The sequence below is a fragment of the Ricinus communis genome, chromosome 2 (assembly GCF_019578655.1).
Source record: "Ricinus communis isolate WT05 ecotype wild-type chromosome 2, ASM1957865v1, whole genome shotgun sequence".
NCBI classification, from domain to species: domain Eukaryota; kingdom Viridiplantae; phylum Streptophyta; class Magnoliopsida; order Malpighiales; family Euphorbiaceae; genus Ricinus; species Ricinus communis.
Window position 1 is genome coordinate 21,099,601 of NC_063257.1, and position 21,810 is coordinate 21,121,410.

A 21,810-nucleotide genomic window follows, 5' to 3' on the forward strand; every position below is an offset into this window, starting at 1 on the left:
TGCTTAAAATAATATTTAATTTAAAATAAAAAAATAATTTCTTTTAAATGATACTTATTTCAGAATGAAGAAAGTAATATACTATAATTTATAGAGGAGATAAATAGTTAAGTAGTTTAATTAAATTCATCAAATTTTAAAATAAAATATGAAATATGAAAATAAAAGAGATTTATTGTAAGAAGTTTTTTTGAATGGAATTTATCATGTTTGCCAATTATAGAAATAAACGGGTACATCTTTACACATAATTATATCACAATAAAAATAATTAAGAAATACAAAGTTTAAAAAGATAAAAGATTTTCACCAAAAATTTCTTCTGGGTCTCGTATGTTTTTCTTTGACAAATTTAAGGCAATAACATAAAAACAAAACTTTGGACTAATAATACATTAAGCAACTATAAAAAGAATTTCACAAGAGAGAAAATGATGCTAATAAAATTGTAAACATAAGATTAATGAGAGAAATAAAGAAAAAAATTGTGTTAGTTAAATTTATTTAAAATAATAACAATGATGAAATTAAAAAAATTTATCAAATTTGAATACTAATAATAATAAAAAGACTAAGGATAATAATAATAATAATAATAATAATAAATTTAAAATATTTTATTATTAAAAATAATTAAATTAACACTAATTGGGTAAATTGGTGAGCAAGCATTTATATGAGTTATATAAATTTAGATATTCATATAGATTTTAAATGAGTCATATATAGATAAATAGGTTATTTAAGACTCGTCGTCTTTATATCCAACCCACACCCTCTCATACCCATCCATTTGCCACATCTAGTTTTACAGTTGAATTTTGGTCATATTAGTTTGGCATTGGCATTGTTAGTGAAGTAAAGCATTTGTTCTTGATTGAAATAGAAAATCCATGTTGCTAGAGGTCTAAAGCTATTATTGCAATTTCACTTAATACCAAAGCTTTTGATAAAATATATTTTTAATATAGTATCAGAATCTTTATAAGGAAAATTTTTAGATTTTAATCATTATTAATTTTTATATTTTTAGTTAAATATTTCTCTTATCGATGTTTATTAAATATAAAAACTTATTTTTATAATCTCACCTAACAATTTAAACTTTTCAGGAGAATGATTATTAGCTAAATATATAAATGCCCTCTTAATTTTGTTTTCCGTTATTGCAATTGGCCTTCTAAATTCAACTTTAATTCAATTGGATTTTTCAATTTTATAGGTTGTTATTTTAGTTCTTTAAGTAACAGACATTATACACATGTATTTTACACTGTTTAGAAAATGCTTAAGTTTGAATATAATAATAATATATTTAAAATATAAAATAATAGCTAAATATATGAATTACCCCATGAACTTGTCCTTCTTTTTTTTTGTAATTGACCTCTCGAACTTAACTTTGATTTAATTGGACCTCCCAACTTCACGAGTTATTACTTTCAACTCCTTCAATCACCTGCATTATGCACATGTATTTACGCCAATTTTAAAAACGCCTAAGTTTGAATAGAATAACAGTAATATATTTAAAATATAAAATATTAAACAATATAAAACAAAATAAAGAAAGAAAGTGTAAGACAATGAGTTTTAGTTCTTAAATAAAGCTCACCAATTTTTTTTTATCCTATGTTAAACATTTCCTTGCTACGGTTACTAGTGTGGGCATCACTTAGAAAGTATGTATTCTTAACGCGCCTCTTATGCAAGAGGTAATGCGGGTTAGTAAGGAAGGCGAGTTAGCCCTTATTGTGCGGAACCGTTGGAATTATTGGCAGGATTAGTGAGGTGGCATGCAAGATGGACTTGCCGCCAAACTTTCTCGCAGGTCAATCCGTCATTTCAATTATCCGCGTAGAGGAAGTATATTTTCGATCCTTTGCTCGTGTTGGCAATCTTGGTTTATGAAAATAAGTGAAGATTTGACTTCCGAGGAGCAGTAAGTCAGGATCACAGATTCTCAAGTTTGCCAGTTTTGCTCAAGGGTTTTACCGATGGGTCTTGTGGTTGAATATTTGTGTCGAGGTTAGTGCCCGTGAAGCCGAGCTGGAGATGAGGTTCTTACTCTCATTAGTCTCAGTTTTAGTATGAACCCCTTTTTCTTTTAAAATTCGAGGACAAATTTTCTTAAAGGGGGGAGAGTATAATACCTGGAATTTTCCTTTAATAATAATAATATTAGTAATAATTAATAAATGAATTTTTATTTAAATTAATTTTACTTTATTTTTACTTAATTTAATTGGAATGATTTAAATAGAATTTTAATGCTAGACAAAATAAGGGAGTTACTTTGTATATCTAATTTGTTTGATTATTTTAAGAAATTAATTAAGTAAATTCTTTGGAAAATGGATTATATTTTCGGTCATTCAAATTTTTTCTCTAATATGAATATATGATGGTTGCTAAGTCAAGCAAGACTACGACCTAAGGCAGTGTACTTATCGGTGGAGTATAGCTAACGGCGAGTACTAAATGTCGTATTCCCCAAAGAACGTGTGAACCTAAACCTACTCGATCTTCTCTGTTATCTAATCTAAAAAATGGCATTGAATGCTAAATACGAAATGAACTAAAGCTACTCAATTGTTATCTAACTACGGCTGCTAGGGAAGGATTAATTCAAGTTAAGGAATAACCCCTTAGGAATTCCTGTCTCTAGGGAATGGAAACTAAAGATGGAATTGATTGATTGAATTCAATTTCAGTGGGAAAATCTCTACGCAATTAACGCCTTTCTCAAGGACACTAACATCTTAACTTAGATTAATTAGGTTGAAATCTCTTCCTAACTCTAATTATCCAAATTAGCATTATGTACCATTTAATACTATTGAGAGTTGTTAATTCTCAATCCAGTAAAATGAACACCCTATGATATGGACATGGCCAAGCTTAAAGATGGACTTGATGGAGAGGACAACAAGAAAACCAAAGATAAAGCTAAGGATCCATTGAGCATGCTACAAGGCCCAATTACAAGGTCAAGGTCCAAGAAGCTACAAGAAGCCTTAATTGGCTATATGCAAGATCGGGCTAGTCAAGGAAGCCCAATTGGTCATGCTAGGATAGGCCCAAGGAAAGACACATCTGAATGGGCTTTATTTAATGTTTTGCAAGTTCAAATATATGAAGACTAATGTGGGCTAATATTTGGGCTGAAATCTCTTCTTTAAGTTCAGAACAATGTTATTGCCTATTTTTCTTATGTGGCAGCTAGGGTTAATAGTTTTACTAGGGTTTATTATGTTAGGTGGCTATAAAAACACCCCTTAAGTTGTGTTTTGGAAAAATTCAAATTTTGATAAAATTATAGTAGTTGTTTCCTTTGCATATTTGCTTGAATTCTTAAATTCTTGTTGAATGCATAAACCACTTATCAAGGAATTGATCTATCTTTGTGGCGTGTTAAGGGTTAGGGTTTAAAGAACTTAGTTTTCTTTAGGTTCTGATCTTGATCAACCATACCTTGCAATCTGATTTAAGCGGTTCTTGGGTTTTGAAACTCAATTTGTTCTTGGGTTTCTAAGATAGTAATTCACGGGTTCATAATCATTAGGGTTCGTGGTTCTAATCCTTGGAAGTTCTTAACATTTGGTATCAGAGCTTTGGCTCTTAAATCAGGTTATTTATCCCTTTTCTTTAAGTTATTGTTTGTTTTCCTTGAGTTCTTGATATTGTTCTTGAAGTATTCTTGGTATTCTTGAGATCTACATTGTTTAGTTCTTGATTCTTGTAGTTTTTGATTCTGATTCAAAAAAAAAAAAATGAAACAAGAAAAGAAAAATATCAGATCCGAATTAGCAAAAAAAAAACAAAAAAAGGAATAGGTCTGATTGGTTTGATTGTCTCTGTTAGTGGAAAAAAAACGTATTTGGTGTTGAAATCATTGTTCTTGGGGTGATTATATAGATATTAGGGTTGTTAAAAGGTTTAGGGAGATTTTCACAATCCTACATAAATAAGGATTTGGTGGTACGTTTGGGAAGATTCAAAGGGACATTAAATTCCAAATGACTGAGCCCTATACATACCATCTTATTTGAATTGATTCAGCTCTAAATTCGTTTTTGTCCTTCATTTATTCTCCTCTTTGTGTGTCTTTTGAGTTTGGGCAGATTTGACACATTTAAAGCATAAAGAGGTAACCTTCCTTCTTGATCAACCTTCTTTGTGATTTTTACTTCCTAAATCTGTTCCTTACATGTCTTATACATCAAATTGAAGTTTTAATTCGTTCTTGAGCTTGTTTCCAATGCTGTTTGGTTAGAGATTTCCATTCGGGTTGAAACTTGATTGCTTGGTTCTTGAACTTAATTTCTTGTTTCTTTCACCTTATTTTCGTTCCTTTTACATGCCCATTAATTCTTTTTGAGTTCTTCATTGTTCTTGATTCATTAAACACTTGTTCTTGTTACTGTTCCTTCTTTTTTTTTTTTCTTGACTTTGCGTTTTGCCTCAACTAAGCTTTTTAGATCATAATTCTTGGTGCATTGCAAGCATAGTGAAATAACTTGATGTGTGGTTATTGATTCACATAAGAATCCTTGAAAACAAGGCCGAGTGGTGTGAGTTTTCAGCCTTGTGTGATCATTCTTGATTGTGCGAAACACGAGTGACCATCCCCATTAATTGAGAGTAAACACGTGAGGGAGTGTTGGTGAGGTCCTTAATTTCCTTTAATTTTTTTTTTTATTATTATTGCATACTAACTTTTATTGCAGCATGTCAAGTGGTTCTAGTGGAGGTAATAATGTGCCAACTACCTAAGCAATACCCGCACAAATGCATGAAAATGAGAGAGTGCAAGGTGATCAACTTGATTCGAGGACGAATCATCCTAAAGAAGGAGGAATGATATGGACATGGCCAAGCTTAAAGATGGACTTGATGGAGGACAACAGAAAACCAAAGATAAAGCTAAGGATCCATTGGGCATGCTACAAGGCCCAGCGTCAGTCCGCCAGAAGCCTTATTGGCATATCGGTCGGGCTAGTCGGGAAGCCCAATTGGTCACGCCAGATAGGCCCATCTGAACGGGCTTTATTTAATGTTTGCAAGTCCAAATACATGAAGACTAATGTGGGCTGGCTGAATCTCTGTTCTGTTATTGCCTATTTTCTTATGTGGCGACTGGGTTAATAGTTTTACCAGGGTTTATTATGTTAGGTGGCTATAAAAGCGCCTTAAGTTGTGTTTTGGAAAATTGATTTTGATAAAATTATAGTAGTTGTTTCCTTTGACAAAGCTTGAATTCTTGAATTCCTGCTGAATGCATAAACCACTTATCAGGAATTGATCTATCCTTGTGGCGTGTTAAGGGTTAGGGTTTAAGAACTTAGTTTCTTTAGGTTACGATCTTGATCAGCCATACCTTGCAATCTGATTTAAGCGGTTCTTGGGTTTTGAAACTCAATTTGTTCTTGGGTTTCTAAGATAGTAATTCACGGGTTCATAATCATTAAAGGATTAGAACCACGAACCCTAATGATTATGAACCCGTGAATTACTATCTTAGAAACCCAAGAACAAATTGAGTTTTAAAACCCAAGAACCGCTTAAATCAGATTGCAAGGTATGGCTGATCAAGATCAACCTAAAGAAAACTAAGTTCTTTAAACCCTAACCCTTAACACGCCACAAGGATAGATCAATTCCTGATAAGTGGTTTATGCATTCAACAAGAATTCAAGAATTCAAGCAAATATGCAAAGGAAACAACTACTATAATTTTATCAAAATTCAAATTTTCCAAAACACAACTTAAGGGCTTTTATAGCCACCTAACATAATAAACCCTAGTAAAACTATTAACCCTACCGCCACATAAGAAAAATAGGCAATAACATTGTTCAACTTAAAGAAGAGATTTCACCAAATATTAGCCCACATTAGTCTTCATGTATTTGGACTTGCAAACATTAAATAAAGCCCATTCAGATGTGTCTTCCTCGGGCCTATCCTAGCATGACCAATTGGGCTTCCTTGACTAGCCCGATCTTGCATATAGCCAATTAAGGCTTCTTGTAGCTTCTTGGACCTTGACCTTGTAATTGGGCCTTGTAGCATGCTCAATGGATCCTTAGCTTTATCTTTGGTTTTCTTGTTGTCCTCTCCATCAAGTCCATCTTTAAGCTTGGCCATGTCCATATCACCCTATCTCTAAGCGAATTCAATTCTAGGTTGTAAAGGACAATCCAAACCTAAACATCTTTCTCAAGAACATTCAAATTTCAAAAATCATTCAATAAGATATGAAGAACAAATCAATAAGCACTTCCATTGCAAACCAATATTGACAATCAATACATTCAATTCAAAAGTTAACTATAAAAATCCCTAGATCAAGAACCCCAATGGGTTAACAAGTTTAGCTAATCATGCTCATTATCAGAACCTACAAGAATTCAATTATAAAAATGAGTAAAGGTATAGAAACCTGAATACACCCTTGGATGAGAGTAAACAGCTCCAATTCCTCTTCCCCAATCTTGAATCGGTTCTTGTTCCTCTCGCTCGAATTGAAACCAATCAACGAACCTCGCCAATCTTCAATCTTCAAAGAGATTCTAATTGAAACCTTGGTCCAAGTCTCCTTTTTTCTTACTTCCAGCTCAGAAAACCCTTAAAGAGAGAAAGAAATGAGTTTGGGACGTCCTAACCTTACTTGGATTGCGTTCTGCTCTTTTCTTTCCTTTAAATTAATTTGTCCAGCTTCCGTGAACATGGCCGTGTTGATGCCCGTGTTGGGAACACGGCCCGGTATTGGTGGGCGTGTTGGGAACACGGCCCCGTGCTGATGGTCGTGTTACTCTCGGTGGTCGTGCTCCTTAACGCTTCTTTTTCCTGTTGTCAAATGCACCCAACACAGCCCGTTTTGGTGCCCGTGTTGGGAACATGGCCAATGTTAAAACCAACACGGTCGTGTTTAGCTTCCTCATGCATGAACTTGACTTGTTTCGGCAACTTTGACGTCCAATTCTACTCCAATTCTTCCCTTTATCATTCTTTGACTTCTTTTGGACCTAATGCACACAAACAGATGCATAGGGTGAGTGTTGGGACCAATTCACATCCAAATGTACATAAAATCAGCCTTAAAAACCCCATTTAGATGTGTGTATTTTACGCACATCAAATCACCCTACACTTAGCTCATTGCTTGTCCTCAAGCAATCAAAAGTAAAATAAGGAAAACAAACCACTAAGGAACAACACTTAAACTGATAAACAATCTAGAGAGCCCTGCACATATCCTTAACAAGCATAAGTCAAGCAAAAAGAAATGAAGCAATTAATTCAAGTATCACAACCAAGATGCTAATGATTCATAAAATACTATCTCAACAAACTTATTCAGAACCAACTCCTTACAAGATTCACTCTAAATCACTCAAAGTGTTTAAAGGGTAGTGTTTAATAGCTCAATGCATCAAATACTGCCTTACCTACTATATGCTTGCTCTTAAATCCTACTCCTACCACTTATGGAGAGTCAACAACCATGTCAAGAGGTCTTTATAAGGGTTGTAATGGGGATTAGGTAGGGGTGGGTAAATTTGGTAAGAGTTGAACCTATGGTGTTCTGCAATGAGATAAATGACTTGCACACAAGCCACAATAATCACAAGGGATAAACAATGAACAATAGTCTAAGGTGGGAAATAGGAATCATGTCAAAATGTAAACTCCCAAAAGCAGTTAAGCAATTAGCTCACTTACTTTCTTTCTTTTCATCACCCTTCCCTCTTATCTTCTTATTATTTTTCCTTTTCTTTTTTTTTAATATATATATAAGGGAAGAAACATTCATATAATAGAGTGAATTTCTTTTGGATTGATGGAAGCTACTACAAGTTTCCAACGCTATTCCCAAAATAAAAATTCCCAATAAAAATAACTCATATACAAAATCATAACCCAAAGTAGAATAAAACTAAGTGGTAATGAAATATGATAGAAATGATGAAAGAAGGGGTTATCTACTGAATAAGTAAATGAATGAAGGCTATTTGGCTAGAATGAAAAAATTAAGTGCCTTTATCATACCAAAGTGTTAAATTCTCCTTGTGGCCCTCATAAGCATTACCGAGCAAGTTCTAAAATTAAAGACAGTAATTGGCACTCTCAACAAGAAGTAAATAAAAGCATATAAAGTGTATGCTTACAATTGAGGCTCAATTTCTCACAAGTGTGCTTTTTGAGTAGGTTCCAAACAAAAATCATCAAAACAGAATTAAATAAACCAAAGCAACTTAGTGCAAAACTCAAACTAATTATTTTACATTCTTCCGCAAGACTCAACACTATCGATTTTACCCGATCACATGGACATAAACAGGATTTCCAAAAGCAAGTCAACAGTAAGAGCATCGAAACAAAGTGAAAATTTTTCAAAATTTTAACAAAAAATTTGCACAAAGAATAAACAAATAATTAAGATGGGATAAATATCACCCACCCCACACTTGAAGGACACACTGTCCTCAGTGTACAAAATATAAGAAATGCAAAAGGGAAAAGAACTAATACTGCCTTGACTATGGCTCCGGAGTGAAAAGAGGTGCATCATTAGGCATATCAAGGCGCTGGCTAGTCTGTGGTAGAGGGGTGGCTGCAAATAATAAAATAAGAAATTAAAATCGAAACTGAAATAAAAATTTAATAAAATATGAAAACTAAAACTAATAAAATGTTTCAAAATGAAAGGGTAAAAAAAATGAAAAAGAAATAAAATAAAATTTGGGGTGCCTCCCAAAAGTGCTTCTTTTTTATGTGACGAGTCTTCTTAGTTAGACTCATAGTGAAAAGCAAACGGTGGGGATTGACGACCATCCATCCTTCTTCCAAGCAAATGGCTTCAAGTATCCGCTTAAAGGGATAATCGTCGACTTCCTCTTCCCGACTGTCAAGCAAGCTGCCAGTATGATGGGCAAAACTCGCTCCTCGTATAATTGAACGTAGTCATGATGCTCTAGGGGCTCTTCCAATTTGAAAGCTGGAGTTTCAACAATTGGAAGGATCGATGGTTGGGCAATCTCTTCAAGAGTGTCGATGGTTTTCTTCAGTCCCTGGCTTGGTTCACTTGCTAGAAGAAACTCGAGCTCCTTCAAGACTTCTTCATTGGATAACTCGTGCTCATCTTCCATCATCGAAGGGACTTGTGGAAAATCTACCAACAATTTCTCTAACTGCAACTCAGCATCATCAACTGTACATTCTTGTTGATAGTCTTTCAGAGGAATTATGTTCGCCTCTTCCTTTTCTGGTTCTATCTCCATGTTCAAGAAATCATCTTGCACAGAAGAATCATCGTCAAACATAGTAGATAAACCAAAAAAATTCTCACCTGAACGCAATGTGATGGCGCTCAAATGCTCCTCGGATTCAGTAGCGTTTGATGGAGTTCCCAATTGCTCTTCAGCTAGTAACTTGAAGATCAAGCCTACTCGATGCTCTATGTTCTTAATTGAGGCTTGTTGACTTTCGAGTACCCTCTTTGTTTGTTGGAATCTATCATCAAGACTTGTAATGAACCTCATCATCAGCTCCTCCGACACTAACTCTTCATCTTGAGTTGAAGGTGCAAGATTAGGCTGCTGATGTGGTTGCTGAGATTCTGGGCCATCTAAGCTCCATTCAAATGGTGAATGAGTGATCCACTCTTGATTGTAGGTGCTTCCATACGAGTCATTTGGCCAACTTCCCGTATAATTCACCTGTTCATAGTTATAAGAATAATGAGCAACATCACTATACAATGGACAATCATTACTCAAATGTAAACCACAACAAAATTCATAAAAAATATAAGATGAAAGGATAGGAGTGGAGAGTTGATCGGTAGCCCTGCAAAATGATTCCACTCAAGCTTCTAAAGATGCACGGGTATCCCAATTTGTAGCACTCTCTTAGTTCTTAATCCCATTTTCCAACGCATCATACAAAGAATTTGAATTTAACATTGAACCTCCTTATCATTCACTACCTGAATCATAAACTTAACTAAATAAATATATACAAACAAAACAGAAATAAATAAAAAAATGGCTAAATTAACAAATAGCAAATTTCACTCTAGTTTTCAAACATTCCCCGGCAACGGCGCCAAAAACTTGATGTGTGCTACTTGTGTTAGCTACAATCTAAGGCAGTGTACCTATCGATCCAGTCTAGCACTAATGGCGAGTATCAAGGTTGTATTCCCTCGGGAAAGTGAAAGCCTAGAGTTACTCCTTTGTTCTTTGTTATATTAACCTAAAATGAATGATAAATAATCTCTAAACTAACTAATAGCTACAAGCTAAGTTCTAAGGGAGATGCACGAGTAATTGATAACTAAAATAACCAAGACAAGAAAGCAAACCCAAAGGGAACCTAAACTAGTTGGCAATCAAACAAAAGATAAAGGATTGGTGAGTCTAATTATGCTACCCGTGGACAAATTCTTAACCGAATTCGGTTTCTCTCTCTCGATAACCGAATTCCTAAACCTAATAACCTAAAGTTGGAATCTCTTCCTAACAATTGATTCTTAAATTAGCATTAAGCTTTAATCCGCCTCTATTAAGCTTTGTTAATTCTTAATCCGGCTAGTTAATTATCCTTATCTCTAAGCGATTATTAACCAGTTCTTGCTATTCAAAATTCCAATTGCCAAATGGACTTCTCAATCACACAAAGCAATCTAAACACACAATTCGCAACGTCTCATGAATGATGCATTATCTTATTAATACTAAAAGCAAGAAGAATACAAAACTAACCCAAACAGTCCAACAATATAATACTAAGCCAACATAGTAAAGAAATCCCAATGGATTTCTTCAATCTAGCTAATCATGTTCATTATCAAAATAGATAAGAATTCAATTACAACAATGAGTAAAGGTAGAGAAAACTCGATTACACCCTTGGATGAGAGTAAACAGGTGATGTGCGTAAAATACACACATCTAAATGGGGTTTTTAAGATCGATTTTATGGATATTTGGATGTGAATTGGTACCAACACTCACCCTATGCGTATGTTTGTGTGCATTAGGTCCAAAAGAAGTCAAAGAATGAAAAAGGAAAGAATTGGAGCATAATTGGACGTCAAAGCTGCCGAAACGAGCTAAGTACGAGCATGAGGAAGCTGAACATGGCCGTGTTGGTCTCAACACTGGCCGTGTTCTCAACACGGTCACAAACACAGGCCGTGTTACCAACACGGGAACCAACACGGCCGTGTTGGACATCAAAGAAGAAGTAGATCTTATGGATCACAGCCACAAAGAGTAACGCGGCCAGGAACACTAGACCGTGTCCTTAACACGACCAGGGACATGGCCGTGTTGGAGGCGACAGGGGGTATTAATTAAAAGAATGAAGAGAGGAAAAAAAGAGAGGAGGCGACTAGGGTTAGAACGTCCCAAAACCCTAATTTTTCTTTCCCTAAGGGTTTTCTGAGTTGAAACTAAGAGAAAAGGAGACTTGGATCAAGGTTTCAATCGGATTCCCTTGAAGGATCGAAGATTGGGTGAGGTTCGTTGATTGATTTTCAAATCGAGCAAGAGGAACAAGAATCGATTCAATTGGAGCAAAAGGAATTGGGGCTGTTTACTCTCATCCAAGGGTGTAATCGGGTTTTCTCTACCTTTGCTTATTGTTGTAATTGAATTCTTGTGTATTTTGAGAATGAACATGATTAGCTAGATTGATTAAATCCATTGGGTTTTCTTTATTATGTTGGCTTGATATTATATTGTTGGATTGTTTGAGTTGGTTTTGTATTCTTCTTGTTTTCAGTATTAATAAGATAATGCATTATTCATGAGACGTTGTGAATTGTGATGTTTAGATTGCTTTATGAGATTGAAAAATCCGTTTGGCAATTGGAATTTTGAATAGCAAGAACTGGTTAATAATCGCTTAGAGATAAGGATAATTAACTAGCAAGATTAAGAATTAACAAAGCTTAATAGAGGCGGATTAAAGCTTAATGCTAATTTAAAAATCAATCGTTATGAAGAGATTCCAACTTTAGGTTATTAGATTTAGGAATTCGGTTATCTCGAGAGAGAAACCGAACTCGGTTAAGAATTCATCCACGGGTAGCATAATTAGACTCACCGATCCCTTATCTTTTATTTGATTGCCAACTAGTTTAGATTCCCTTTGGGTTTGTCTTCTTATCTTGATTATTTCGTTTATCAATCACTCTTGCATCTCCCTTAGGACTTAGCTTGTAGCTATTAGTTAGTTTAGAAATTATTTATCGCTAATTTTAGGTTAATATAACAAAGAACAAAGGAGTAACTCTGGGCTTTCACTTTCCCGAGGAATACGACCTTGATACTCGCCATTAGTGCTAGACTGCATCGATAGGTACACTGCCTTAGATTGTAGCTAACACGAGTAGCACCCATCAATAGGCCCAATTCCTCTTGCTCGAATTGAATCGATTCTTGTTCTTCTTGCTCAATTTGAAAACCAATCAATGAACCTCGCCCAATCTTCAATCTTTGAAGGGAATCCGATTGAAACCTTGATCCAAGTCTCCTTTTCCCTTGGTTTCAGCTCAGAAAACCCTTAAGGAGATAAAAGTTAGGGTTTGGGACGTTATCCCCCGCTCTCCTTTTTTCTTTCATCTCTTCTTTCTTTTAACTAATTCCCCCTATCACCGCCAACACGGCCGTGTTCCCAACACGGTTTGGTGTTCCTTTCCATGTTAGTCTCTGTGGCCGTGCTCCCTAAGAACTTATTTTTCTTTTATGTTTGATGACACCCAACACGGCCGTGTTGGGAACACGGCCAATGTTGAAACTAACACGGCCATGTTCAGCTTCCTCATGATCGTACTTAGCTTGTTTCGGCAGCTTCCGCGTCCAATTATGCTCCAATTCTTCTCTTTATCATCCTTTGACTTCTTTTGGACCTAATGCACACAAACAAACGCATAGGGTGAGTGTTGGGACCAATTCACATCCAAATGTCCATAAAATCAATCTTAAAAACCCCATTTAGATGTGTGTATTTTACGCACATCAGGGAACACGGCCTGGTATTGGTGGGCGTGTTGGGAACACGGCCCCGTGCTGATGGCCGTGTTACTCTATGTGGTCGTGCTCCTTAACGCTTCTTTTTCCTATTGTCAAATGCACCCAACACAGCCCGTTTTGGTGCCCGTGTTGGGAACATGGCCAGTGTTAAACCAACACGGCCGTGTTCAGCTTCCTCATGCGCGAACTTGACTTGTTTCGGCAACTTTGACGTCCAATTCTGCTCCAATTCTTCCCTTTATCATTCTTTGACTTCTTTTGGACCTAATGCACATAATTAGATGCATAGGGTAAGTGTTGGGACCAATTCACATCTAAATGTACTTAAAATCAGCCTTAAAAACCCCATTTAGATGTGTGTATTTTACGCACATCAATATATAAATTAATTTCTATATTGACAGTTATGAAAGAATTAGTAGGATTCTTCCGAGTCGAGATTCTTAGACAGTCAGTCCTAGGAGTCTAGACCTAGGGTTAATTGTCAAATTTTTCAATGTTATTGATTAAATTATTTTCCGTGATTAGATAATCCATCAGTTCGGCTCGCTCCACCCGAGGCATCGGAGCAGAGCTAGGAGGTCGTTAGAACTGTTATTGTTAGTCTTCCCGCAGTTATTATCTAGCAACCCGACTCCTTCATCATCAGGTTGATGTAATTGATTTTGATATGTTTGACTTGTAAAATTTTAGATTCTCCGCAGTAGAAATTTTTAGACTTATCAGTTCATAATTTTATATAAATTCAAGTCTCGCCTAATTATACTGGCGGACCGAATTTAATTTATAATACCCGTTGATTTAAGATTAATTGTGGAAAAAGTGCTTTGGATTGAGTTCGGATTTTAATTTGATCGAGTTAGTGAATAGTCAGGCTTACTATGGGATTTGGTGTCCTTAAGCCTACCCATTCCCTAGTGCCGGTCACGGGCCCACAGATCGGGTCGTGACATAACCGGCGCTATCGAAACTATAAGGACCAAAGTACACAATGTATGATAATAGTGTAGTGATGCAATAATCACTTGTTAAATAGTAAAGTTAATGACAAAGATACACTAGAATCAAGTTCTCTTATCCCTAGCGGAGTCGCCACTATAGGCGGCGGTTTCAGGTGCGCACCCAAGTGTCTCTAGCGACTACGGTACTGTAAGGCTTTTCAATCTAATAGGAATACACTAACTAATCACAGAGACTAGCCCGGAGATGGTAGTCGCCACCCGGGTAATTCTCTAGGACATTTTTTTTAATTGAGTGGTATTTCTCGATTCCATAAAAAAGTTTGCCATATCCAGAGATAGATCTGGAAACCAGCTTCCTTATTTGTCTATTTTTCTCTTTAATTTTTTTAACAGACTATACGCTATAAATGCGACAGTTATAATTCTACAAATCAAGTGCTACAACATGTGAGGTCCACCTAAGTCTAGCTCATCTTAGGTCCAATTACCAATTAAATAATTAACCTAATTCTCTATATCCAATTATGTATAAAGACCCATCTAGTCTAGCCCAATTATAAATGGGCTACATCTTACATGCCAAGACCTGAATCAATGATCCTATTCTAAGTGAGTTGATTCATTAACTAAATGATAGGCTATTTATGTAGCTACAATCTAAAGCAATGAACTTATCGATGCAGACTAGCACTAATGGCGAGTATCAAGGTCGTATTCTCGAGAAAGGGTGATCCTAGAACTACTGTAGCGTCTTATATTATCTAACCTTAACAAATCGATGAAGTTGCTATTGTATGACTAGATGCAAGCTAAGTGATTAACTAAATGTCAAACAGTCTGAAAAGATTTCATGAAACAATCAAGGGAAAAAGCAAACCCAAGGGGACCTAAGCTAGTTGGATTTTAGTGAAGGTAGAGATTATATTGATTACCAATTGTGATTACCCATGAGCGGATTCTGAATTGGATTCGATTTCCCTCTCGAGAACATCAAATCCCTAAACCTAAGAACCTAAACAATGGAATCTCTTCCTAACGATTGATTTTAGGTTAGCCTTAAAATTAAATCCACTACTATTAAGTGTTGTTAATTCTTAATCCGGCTAGTAAATTACCCTTATCTCTAAGTGATCATTAATCAGTTCTTGCTATTCAAATTTCCAATTACTAAATGAACTTCTCAATTACATAAAGCAATTTAGACATCACAATTCACAATGTCTCATGAATAATGTGATTTCTTATTAATAATGAAAGCAAGAAGAAAACAAGCATTGATAATCAAAGTCCCATAAACATTAAATGCAATCCAACAACAAAGGAACCCTAATGGGTTCAATAATTCTAGCTACTCATGCTAATAAGTAACACAAAGTAAGGAACAAACACAAAAAAGCAAATTGAAAACATGTACACCCTTCTTCTTCAAGTCAGATAAACAGCCCTAAATTGCCTCTTGAATGCCTCCAAATCCATTCTTGATCTTCAATGTGATGTTTAAACCAATGGAATCTGTCCTTTAATAGGCGAAATAGTCTCCCAAAAGTTGAATATTTAAGTTTGGAAAAGGGTGGCTCGTGCATGTATGTGAAAAATCAAGTCAGAAAATCGAACCCTAGCCAAATAATTCGATTTTGCCTATATAATAGTCCTAGCACGGCCGTGGTCACGCCTGTGCTGATCAGCACGGGCGGAGTCCAGGCCGGGCTGGACCTCCGAATCCCACAAATTAGGTCTTCTTCCTGGTCGTGCCCTCGTTGGTGCTGAGCCACCACGGGCCGTGATGGAGGCCGTGGTGGCTTCGAAAACTGTGCCAAAATGACACTCTTGAGGGTCAAGTGTTGATGGTTCAGCACGGCTAGAGTCTAGGCCGTGCTCAACCTTGAAATGGTAGCCTTTGCTCAATTTTGATGGATTATGGTCCGTATTTGCACGTATTTCCCTCGACTATTGATAATGTCCATCGATAATCACTTGAAACATGAAAGGAACCAAAACACAGGTGATTCTGGTATAAAACATGATAACTATGCACAAAAATGGAAGTAATTGGGCATGTAAGGTAACTCCTTCAATTCTAAGGTCGGGGGGTCCTCAAAAGCAGACTTTACTTTCTGCACTTCTGACCTGTCAAGAGAAAGAAAAGGGTAGGCTCAATAGCCAACAAACTAGCGAGCTGCTCCAACACTTGCTCGTTGGACAGCTCCTCCTCATCTCCTTACAATGCTACCTACAAAGGATCATCAAACAATATTTCCTGTAAATGAGACTCAACCACATCGTCTAGAATATCAATAGAAAACACAACATCATCATGGTCTAAAGAATGTCTCACAGTAGTAGCCAAGTCGAAGGTAATGGTCTCATCATCTACCCTAAGCTGAAGCTTTCCATTACAAACATCTATAACAGCCCTAGATATTGCAAGAACAGGTCTACCTAGGATCAAAGGCACAATACTCTCACCTTCCATGTCCATAACTATAAAGCAACAGGAAAAATAGACTTGTCTACCTTAATAAGCACATCTTCAATAATACCCCTAGGAATCTTAACAGTCCTATCAGCTAACTGAATGCTCTTCCTAGTGGGCTTAGGTTCACTCAAACCTAACTTATCAAACAAACTAGTGGCATCAAATTAATACTAACTCCTAAATCAGCTAATGCACCACTAATAGGCAAATCGCCAATAATGCAGGGAACAGTAAAACTCCTTGGATCTCTCATTTTGAGTGGCAGCTTGTTCTGAAGAATAGTTGAACACTCCTCATTTAGAGTCACTAGTCCCAAATCCTCCAGCTTCCTTTTGCTACTCAAAATTCCCTTTAAGAACTTGCCATACTTCGGCATCTGCGAAATAGCTTCAACAAAAGGTAGGTTAATACGCAATTGTTTAAACGAGTCAAGAAACTTACCAAACTGCTTATCAATCTTCTCCTGCTTAAGTCGAGCAAGGTAGGGGACTGGTGGCTGGTACTCTCTCACAGGGCTCTTCTGCCTGTCTTCCACCTTCTCTACTTCTATCACCCCAGGCTCTAGCTCTGGCTCCTTCCTAGCTGGCTTATCCTGCATGGAAACATCATCATCATCAGCTAATGGTAAAGAGCTAGAAAATTGCTTACCTGATCGCAAGGTGATAGCCTTGCAATGCTCCTTTGGGTTTGATTCTGTTGTGCTGGGGAGCGATCCTTGTTGCCTCTCAAACAACATCTTAGAAATCTGCCCAATCTGACTCTTCAAGTTTTGAATGGACGCCTGCTGATTTCTAAGAGCACTGTCGGTCTACTAGAACCTCGTCTCAGTTGACGTGACAAACTTCATCATCAGCTCCTCCAAGTTAGATTTCTTCTCAGCTGGTGGAGGAAGCTGTGATGGTCCAGCCTGCTACTGCTACTGTGATGGCTGCTGATGCAATCTCTGAAAGCCTGGTGGACCCTGGGCGTTGTTGTTTCTCCAACTGAAGTATGGATGATTACGCCAACCGGGGTTGTATGTATTGTTGTATGGGTTGTTCTATTGTCTGGTGCATTACCCATGTAGTCTACCTGTTCAAGGTCAGCAGAAACAATAGAAGATGAAGAATTATAAGTTGAAGCAAACATACCTCCCACATTACAGTTTGCACCGTAGTACGGGCCACCGCAAAACTCGCAGCTTATCTGGGCTGCATGAACCAGCATCTGAAGCTGGTCTAACTTCTTAGTCAAAAGCTCCACTTGAGCTGCCAAGGCACGTGAGTCTGGTTGAATACTCCTCCTCTTGACCGGACTCCTGTGAGGATTGCCACTGGTAATTATTCATGGCCATCTCCCCTATCAGATTTTGCACTTGCTCCGATGTCTTACTGTTTAGGGTCCCACCTGCTGCAGTGTCTACCATCTGCCTAGTAGCAAGGTTCAAACCACTATAGAAGGTCTAGACCTGCATCCATACTGGTAGTCCGTGGTGCGGGCAGCACCGAAGCAAATCTTTGTACCTCTCCTAAGCATCGTACATGCTCTCATCATCGAACTACATAAAAGAAGATATATCATTTCTCAGTTTAGCTGTTTTAGCAGGAGGAAGTACTTATATAAAAAATTTTGAGCCAACAATCTCCATGTCGTAATAGTGTTAGCTAGGAACGACTGCAACCATCTTTTCGCTCGATCCCTCAGAGAAGAAGAAAACAGCCTCAACCGAATGGCATCTTCAGTTGTTATATTTATCTTGAAGGTGTCGCAGATCTCCAAGAAGTTGGCGATATGAGCATTTGGGTCCTCGCTCGGTAGTCCCCCAAATTGTATACTATTTTGCACCATTTGTATCACGTTTGGCTTTATTTTGAAGTTGTTGGTCGCCACAGGTGGTCGCAATATACTCGTCTATGTCCCCTCAAGAGAAGGTCTAGCAAACTCGTACATTGTCCTGGCTTCATCCGCAGCTTGATTGTTGTCTCTCATCCCTGCTGGTCTATTCACAAGGGCTTCAAACTCTATCTGTGCCTCCTCTTCTTCTTGCATACGCTTCCTCAACAAATGGAGGGATCACTCTTGTTCAGCAAGAGGGTCTACAGGAGCAGGATTAGAGCTCTTGGTCATAAACTACCTGAAATGAAAAGGCAGCAACCAAAGAACACAGGAATAAATACAATAATAAAGAACATATATAGAAAAAAAAATGAAAAGACAAAAAAAATGACTAGATTAACACAAACACAAATTCACTCTAGTTCACACACAAAAACGTTCCCCAGCAACAGCGCCAAAAACTTGATAGGATATTTGTGTAGCTACAATTTAAGGCAGTGAACCTATCGATGCAGACTAGCACTAACGGTGAGTATCAAGGTCGTATTTTTGGGTAAGGGTGATCCTAGAACTACTATAGCGTCTTATGATATCTAACCCTAACAAAATCAATGAAGTTGCTACTCTATGATTAAATGTAAATAAGTGGTTAACTAAGTGTCAGACAGACTAAAAGGATTTAGTGAAACAATCAAAGGAAAAAGCAAATCCAAGGGGACCTAAGCTAGTTGGATTTTAGTCAAGATAGAGATTATATTGATTATCAACTGCAATTACTCATGGACGAATTCTTAACTGAATTCAGTTTCCCTCTCGAGATAACCGAATTCCAAAACCTAAGAACTTAAAGTTGGAATCTCTTCCTAACGATCGATTATTAAATTAGCATTAAGCTTTAACCCGCCTCTATTAAGCTTTGTTAATTCTTAATCCAGCTAGTCAATTACCCTTGTCTCTAAGTGATCATTAACCAGTTCTTGCTATTCAAATTTCCAATTACTAGATGAATTTCTCAATTACATAAAGCAATCTAAATACCACAACTCACAACGTCTCATGAATAATATGATTTCTCATTAATAATGAAAGCAAGAAGAGACAAGCATTGATAATCAAAGTCTCATAAGCATTAAAAACAACCCAACAACATAGGAACCCCAATGGGTTTAACAAATTTAGTTACTCATACTAATAAGCAACACAAAGTAAAGAACAAATTCAGAAAAGTAAATTGAAGGCATGCACACCCTTCTTCTTCAAATTGGATGAAAAACCCTAAATTCTCAATTCCGAATAATGAACCCTAAATTGCCTCTTGAATGCCTCCAAATCTCCTCTTGATCTTCAATTTGATATTAAAACTAATGTAATCCTCCCTTCAATAGATGAAATGGTCTTCTAAAGTTGAATATTGAAATCTGGAAAAAGATGGCTTATGCATGTATATGTAAAATCAAGTCAGAAAATCAAACCCCAATCAATAAATTGCATTTGCCTATATAAATCTCGCAGCACGGCCGTGGTCAACCCCATGCTGAGCCACCACGGGCCGTGGTGGAGGCCATGGTGGCTTCAGAAACCATGCCAAGATGGCACTCTTGAGGGTCAAGTGTTGATGGTTCAGCACGGCCAGAGTCCAGGCAGTGCTTAACCTTGAAATGCTAGTCCTTGCTCAATTTTAATGGATCCTGGTCTGTAATTGTGCGTATTTCCCTCGATTACTGATAATATCCATTGATAATGACCTGAAACATGAAAGGAACCAAAACACAGGTGATTCTGACATAAAACAAGATAACTATACACAAAAACATAAACAATTGGGCATATAAACATGTATAAAATGATGCACATTACATGGCCTAGAAAAGCTACGCTCTCTAACCAAAACTTGCACTTGAAGAACTTAGCGTACAATCGATACTCCCTCAAGGTCTGAAGTACCATTCTCAAATGCCATGCATGCTCTTCTTTGCTTCTAGAATACACCAAGATATCATCAATAAATGTGACAACAAAGCGATTCAGGAATGGTTTGAACACCTGATTCATCATACCATAAAGGTTGTAGGAGCATTAATGAGTCCAAACGACATTACCAAGAACTCATAATACCGATAACACGTCCTAAACACCGTCTTTAGAATGTCCTCCTCATGAATTTTTAATTACTAATCCCCGATCGCAAATCAATCTTGAAAATATATGCGACTCCTTCAAGCTGATTGAATAGATCATCAATACGAGGAAGCTGATACTTATTGCGAATCGCAGCCTTATTCAACTGTCGATAATCGATATAGAGGCGTAAGGTACCATCTTTCTTCTTCATAAACAGTACTGGAGCATCCTCTAAAGGTGGATTGGATCTGATAAATCCCTTATCTAGAAGATCCTGCAATTGCTCCTTTAGCTCATCTAACTCTGCTGGTGTCATTCTGTAAGGTGGCATGGAAATGGAAGTTGTGTCTGGTACCATATCGATGTAATAACATCAGATCGGTAGTCAGATCTCAACCCTCAATTGACACTGGACATGACTGAAACAGAGTATCGGTCTCTAAAGCGTCACTCAATGGTGTAGTAACCGACATAGAGACCTAAAGTCTAATCGGTTGAACACCTAATTTTAATGCAAAACTAGGAGATACAAAAGAATGGGCAGTCCCAAGGTCTAATAAAACTCTAGCCTTATAATAGCAGACTGGAATAATACCTGACACCAAAGCATTAGAGGCTCGAGCATCCTAATGGGTGAGAGTGAACACTTTTGTCTGTCCACGGCCTGACTGCTGTGAACCTAAAACCTGACTCTGAACTCTACCGCCTGATCTGCCTCCTATAGCCCTACCTTTGAAACCATGGCCCTGCTGGCCGACAAACTGAGATCCAACCTAGGAATAACTAGGAGCTGCAGAATAAGCTGGTCGGCTACGCTATCATATGAGCCTTGTGAAAAAGCTGACTGGCTAAAATAGCAAGGGCATACTCGAGCCATAAGATCCATCTCACCACATATGAAATAGGCTCAACTAGACACTAGAAATAGTCCATAGTGTGAATTGCCACACATCTATCCTTCTTATGAGTACGGTAGCCTCTGCCCAGCCTGTTGGTTAGAATCCCTAGAGTATCCTTCACTACCATAAAACGACACTGCTGGTTGCGCACTACTCTGACCCTTAGTCTTGGTCTTCTTCTTCTTCTTGCCTTCATCAATCCATAGCCAAACCCTGCGGGGTCATCTCCATCTACCTGGCCATATCAGTAACCTCTAGGAAGCTGCTCCTCCTAGACTTAACCAATGAGACAAACTCTGGATCAAGACCTAAAATATACTTGTTGTTCTTCTACTCCTTGGTCCCCACAACGTAGGGCGCATTTCACTTATAGATATCCTTTCATCAACCTCTCAAATCTCTCTATGTTCTCCTGCCTCATACTAAAGGGGATGAAATACTCCTTAAACCTATCTTTGAACTGCCTCCAGGTCATACCATCCAAAAAG

At 37.2% G+C, this 21,810-nt stretch overlaps 1 non-coding gene across 1 annotated transcript; it reads left to right on the top strand.

The window, feature by feature from the left end:
- The first annotated feature begins 17,950 nt into the window (after nucleotides 1-17,950).
- LOC112536161 lies at nucleotides 17,951-18,057 on the top strand. The gene has a single exon (XR_003080217.2). It is a non-coding gene; the product is annotated as a small nucleolar RNA R71 (small nucleolar RNA).
- Nucleotides 18,058-21,810: the final 3,753 nt, after the last annotated feature.